Source organism: Suricata suricatta, chromosome 2 (genome assembly GCF_006229205.1).
Source record: "Suricata suricatta isolate VVHF042 chromosome 2, meerkat_22Aug2017_6uvM2_HiC, whole genome shotgun sequence".
Taxonomy (NCBI): domain Eukaryota; kingdom Metazoa; phylum Chordata; class Mammalia; order Carnivora; family Herpestidae; genus Suricata; species Suricata suricatta.
In genome coordinates, this window is record NC_043701.1 from 133709688 (window position 1) to 133715259 (window position 5572).

At 51.4% G+C, this 5572-nt stretch overlaps 1 long non-coding RNA gene across 1 annotated transcript; it reads right to left on the bottom strand.

Moving 5' to 3' along the window:
- Nucleotides 1-1195: 1195 nt before the first annotated feature.
- On the bottom strand, nucleotides 1196-4380 carry LOC115272368. Its single transcript, XR_003900391.1, has 2 exons — nucleotides 4119-4380; nucleotides 1196-1543 (listed from the first exon to the last, which is right to left on the bottom strand). It is a non-coding gene; the product is annotated as an uncharacterized LOC115272368 (long non-coding RNA).
- Nucleotides 4381-5572: the final 1192 nt, after the last annotated feature.

A 5572-nucleotide genomic window follows, 5' to 3' on the forward strand; every position in this document is an offset into this window, starting at 1 on the left:
CTCTTTGGTTAAAATGATCAGAGAGCAGAGGAAGCTGAGATGGGCTGGGTGGTAGGGAGAGGGGAGAGTTTACTCTAGGTTCTTGAGTCTCTGGTCCCTTTAAATCCAGCTGGGGAACCTCTTTATAGTCTTCCTCTTTCCCTCCTCCTTCACCCCCCGAATTCTTCCTTAAAGTCACTGCCAACTTGCTCTTCTGGACCCAGAGAGGAGGATTCACTCACAAGTTCAAGAATGGCTCAGCGATTCCCTGGCCCAGCTCGTGACTGGGATGCCTTAAGAGGGCAGGGTCCTTATATGTCGTCTCTCAGAAGCTAGCTGCTATGTCAGGTCTGTCTACTCCGAAACTGCCACACTCAGGACACCGGAGCTGGCCACATGAGGAGAGAGAGGCTGTGCTGAGGAGCACTGAGGCAGTGAAGCCTTCTTGGACTTTCCAACCCAGTCCAGCCCAACTGCCAGCTGGGGGCAGCAGGGTGAGTAGCTTCAGTTGGTGCCAAATGGAGCAGAGGAACTTTCCAGATGTATCCAGTCAACCCACAAATTTATGAGAAATAATGCCTTTTTGTTGTTTTAAGTCATTAAGTTTTGAGATAGATTCACAGATAAATAGGGGTGCCTGGGTGGCTTAGTCAGTTAAGTGTCCAACTGCAGCTCAGGTCATGATCTCACGGTTTGTGAGTTTGAGCCCCGCATCCGGCTTTGTGCTGATGGCTCAGAGCCGAGCCTGGAGCCTGCTTCGGATTCTGTGTCTCCTTCTCTCTTTCTGCCTCTTCCCCACTCATGCTCGGTCTCTCAGAAATGAATAAATGATACATTTAAAAAAAATTAATAGATACATGAAATTCTTTCTCTACCATACATATGTTATATATAATATGTGTAATGTTTATTTTTTATAAGATTTTATTTTTAAGTAATCTCCATACCCAACGTGGGACTCGAACTCACAACTTTGAGATCAAAAGTCACATGCTCCACCGAACGAACCAGCCAAGTGCCCTTAATGTTTATTTCTATTAGTCTTTCTGAACCATTTGACAGGAAGTGGCAGAAATCATGACCCTAAGTATTATGGTGTGTATCTCTAATGAATCAAACATCCTCTTACATAACAGTAAAGTTATCAAACGTAGGAAATTTAACACTGACACAATATTAGCAATCATCTCACCTCTATTCATATTTTCTCAATTATCTAAACAATGTCTTTCTTAGTCTTTTTTTTTTTTTTCCAGTTCCAGGATCCAGTTCAGGATAATGCATTATACTTAGTGGCTTTCATCAGCTGTATGTAGCAAGTCACTCCATTTTTCTCATCCCTCAGTTTCTGTGGGTCAAGCATCTGGATGTGGCTTAGCTCTTTCGCTCAGGGTCCCTCAAGGCTGCAATCAAGGTGTTGGCCAGGGTCACTGTGATCTCATGGTTCAGCAGGGACAGGATCCGATCCTAGCTCATTCTGCAGTTGTTGGCAGGATTCAGGTCATAGCGGACTGTTGGCCTGAGGGCCTCACTGCCTTGCCACACAGGGCTTTCCATGGAGCAGCTGGTAATTCAAACAGGCCGAGAGTAACCAGAGAGAATGTATGTAGCAAGACCGAAGTCACTGTCTTTTGTAACCTAAATTACGGTCTTTTGTAATCCAGAAATGACATTCCATTACCTTCATTGTATTGTAGACATTGGAAGCAGGTCGGCAGACCCAGGCACACTCAAAGACAGGGATTGCACAAGTGGGGGAATGTCAGGAGGGAGGGCACTGGGACCATCTGAGAAGCCTGCCTACCATGGTGCTCATGCGCTCACGTCTCCTTTATCTCTTCGAATCCAGAGTGGTTTCTTAGTCATTTTCTTTGGCTTTTGTGTGACTGACATTTTAAATATTACAAGACAGCTGTTTTGTTTGTTTTGCTTTGTTTTTGAGGGAGAGAGAGAGTGAGTGCGTGAGCAGGGAGAGGGGCAGAGGGAGGGAGGGAGAGGGAGGGAGGGAGAGAGAGAGAGAGAGGGAGAGAGAGAGAGAGAGAGAGAGAGAGACAATTCCAAGCAGGCTCTCTGTTCAGCCTCAATTCAGCGCTTGATCCCACGACCCTGGGATCATGACCTAAACCTAAATCAAGAGTTGAACACTCAATCCACCGAGCCACCCAGGCACCCTCCCCCAGGCTAGCTATTTTATAAATGTCCCTCAGTTTGGGTTTGTCTGATGTTTTCTTGTGATTAGATTTGGGTGATGCATTTTTTTTGACGGGAATGCTTCATACTCAACATTGTAAGCTTCCCAATGTATCACATTAGGAGGCACATGATGTTGATGTGTCCCCTTATTAGTAATTTTTTAAAATGTTTATCTATTTGTCTTTTTTTTAAATTTTAATGTTTACTTTTGAGAGAGAGAGAGAGAGAGAGAGAGACAGACTGTGAGCATGGGAGGGGCAGAGCGAGAGGGAGACACAGAATCCAGAGCAGGCTCTGGGCTCTGAGCTGTCAGCCCAGAGCCTGACGTGGGGCTCGAACTCACAGACCTGAGATCATGATCCAAGCCGAAGTCGATGCTAAACCAGCTGAGCCACCCAGGCACCCCTAATGTTTATCTATTTATTTCTGAGAGAAAGAGAGAGCAAAAACAGGGGAGGCACACAGAGAGGCAAACACACAGAATCCAAAGCAGGCTCTGAGTTCTGAGCTGAGCACAGAGCCTGACGCTGGGCTCAAACCCACGAACCAGGAGATCATGACCTGAGCTGAAGTCCGACACGTAACTGACTGAGCCACCCAGGCACCCCAGGCTCCACATTCTTAACCACTCTGCAATTCTGCCTCTGGCTTGGAAAGGTCTTTTTTCAACAGGGTGCGATTTTTTAATTTTTCAAATAGGGTGAAAAACAAAAAACAAAACAAACGAAAAAGAAGACCAAATCTCTTGGCAGAGCAATTGTGACAACAAGTTGAGCCTGGAAACCATTATAGGATGAAAAGTCCCAATGTCCTGTCAGCCGTTTACCCTCTCCCTCTCGTATGCAACAAAGACAGCCTTAAATGAAGGCCCAATTAGTAGCTGTCATGCCAGCCCAGAGAAACCTGTTTCATTCCATTGCTGGTCCCTTTACCTAGAAAGCTCTTCCCATCTGTCCCTTCTCTTCTGCTTGCAGAATTCTGGCTCATCTGGGAAGCCCAGGCCTGGGGAATTTGGCTGTGAGAACAAGGCTGTAGCCACTAGACAATTCCCAAGGGTGGACAGTCATATCACATTCCATCTGCCCCCTGAGGCCCAAGGGGCTATGCAAGCCTGTGATTGTGTTGGAGACGCCCACTCCCTCACCCCAGCCCCAGCCTCCCCTTACATAGCACACTGTATCGTTAGTATTTTTTAAAATTTTTTATGTCTTTTATTTATTTTTGAGAGACAGAGAGAGACAGTTCGAGCAGGGGAGGGTCAGAAAGAGAGGGAGACACAGAATTTGAAGCAGGCTCCAGGCTCTGAGCTAGCTGTCAGCACAGAGCCCGATAGGGGCCTCAAACCCGCAAACCATGAGATCATGACCTAAGCTGCAGCTGAACACTTAACCAACTGAGTCACCCAGGCGCCCCATGTATCATTAGTATTTATTTAGACATAGATCTGTCTCCTCTGGACAGAAGGTGGGACCAGTGCTTATCTACCTCTGTGGGTCCCAATATCTAGTAGGTGCTCAATAAGTACTGTGTGAACCCAGGAATTTCCCAGTAGCCTCCTGTGCTCTTCCTTCCCACCCCCTGCCTCAGTAGCACAATCCCTTCTCTATAATTCGGCGACGACATAGTCCTAGGTTTCAGCCTTCGTATCCCATGACGTGCTCACAAAGTTCTGGCACTAAAATCCCAGACTCCATGTGTCTGATGAAAAGGCCTCCCTGATAGGGCAGTTAAATGTAGCTTCGTGAGACAGATTTATGAGGCTCAAAGGAGGCCCTCCCTTCAGAGAAGAGGTGATGGAGTCTGGAGAAATTCCCCCGCTCTGGAAACTGGTTGGGGAGCATGCAGACTGATTGGAGAGCTCAGGAGCTCAGGTCCTCACCCTGTGGATGTTGAGGTCAGGGCAGTGGAGGCTGCAGGAGATGCGGAAAGGGACTCAGGATGCTTACCAGGGAGGTGATTTAGGGTCTGAGTTCCAGTCCCCTGGAGCAGGTCGCAGAACTGTTAATAATAGAACTGAAGCACCCAGTTGAGTTTTTCTGCGAGAAGAGATGTCAAGGTCTCACTTCACAATGTGGAGCACTTTACCCAGGTCCCCTCCAGCCCACAGTACTGTTGGGAAGCTTGGGCTGGTCTGGACCCGGATAATAAACGGGGAACTCTGACTTCCACCACCCCAGGTTAGGCCAGGGCCATGCTCCATCCTATTTGGGTTTCTTTTCTACAAATGATGAAGATGACCAGGGAGACAACGTGTAGATGTTTAGGTTTTTGCTTTTAAAAAAAAAAATGTTCCTATTTCTTTCCAGGAAATGACCCGTTTAGTCTAAACCCTGTACTATCCCATTAAACGCCAGGACCCCTGTCTTAAAGAGGCCTGAATTATCTCATCGCGCTAAGTGTTGAGAAGACTCAGGAGAAGAACCTAGCAAGCCCGGATCAAGGCCTGGGAGGCCCGGGCACCACAGGGCGCAGGCAGCTAACAGGGGGTCTCGTCTTGTGTTGCAGTTCCGAGCACTTTACTGCGCTCCGTGGAGCGGCCTTGTACGTGTCTGTGCGCCGGGCGCTGCCCCGCGCGTGGGAGGCAAGCCGGTCCCCACTCGCGCTCCAGCAGCACCCACCCCACCCGCCGCCCGAGGCGCCGCTGCCCAGGAGGGTCGGCAGATAACGCGAAGCCGCTCTGGCTGGCCCGCGTGGACCTTACTTCCTTCTTGCTTCCCGGGTGTCGCACTAGGGGATCTCTGGCCTGGAGGCGCGAGCAGCCGGTAGGGCTGGTGGGTGACCTGTGGCTGCCCAGAGAGGGTGTGCTTTGGTCTTGGAAGTCCCGGGGGCCGTCACTTGGCTCCACCACCCCAACCCGGGGCCTAGAACCGGCGCAGCCAGAGGAACGTCTCTGGGGAGGGATAGGATGGGAGGCCGGTAAGGGCTTGGGACGCTCTGGCAGGGAGAAGCCGCGAAGATCTCCACGCCGCCTTTCCCCCTACCTACCCACCCCGGGCCCGGGAGCTCCTCCCAGGCTCTCAGCGAGGAGGTGGGGGATCCGAGCGGCCCCCAGCGAGTCCCCGGGGAGGGCGGGCCGAGGTGCCTCGCCCGGAACAAAGGCCCACAGAGGGGTCCAGGAGAGCGCGGCTCCCCGGGGGCGGGGGCGGGCCCCCTCCCTCCCCCCTCCCTCCCCCCTCAGCTCCTCCCTCTCCTCCCCTCCTTCCACCAGAGGCCGGGCCGGCGCGCTGCCCGAGCTGCGCCAACTTCGCCAACGGTTCCCAAGTTGCCGGGCGCGCAGGGCTGGGAGCTGGGTGGGGCGAGGAAGGAGAGGAGGAGGAGGAGGAGGAGGGCTCCGCGGGCGCCTTGGACGCGGTTCAGGAATCCGCCGCCGCCGCCGCGGGCCGCTCGCCGGCTCGGGCCC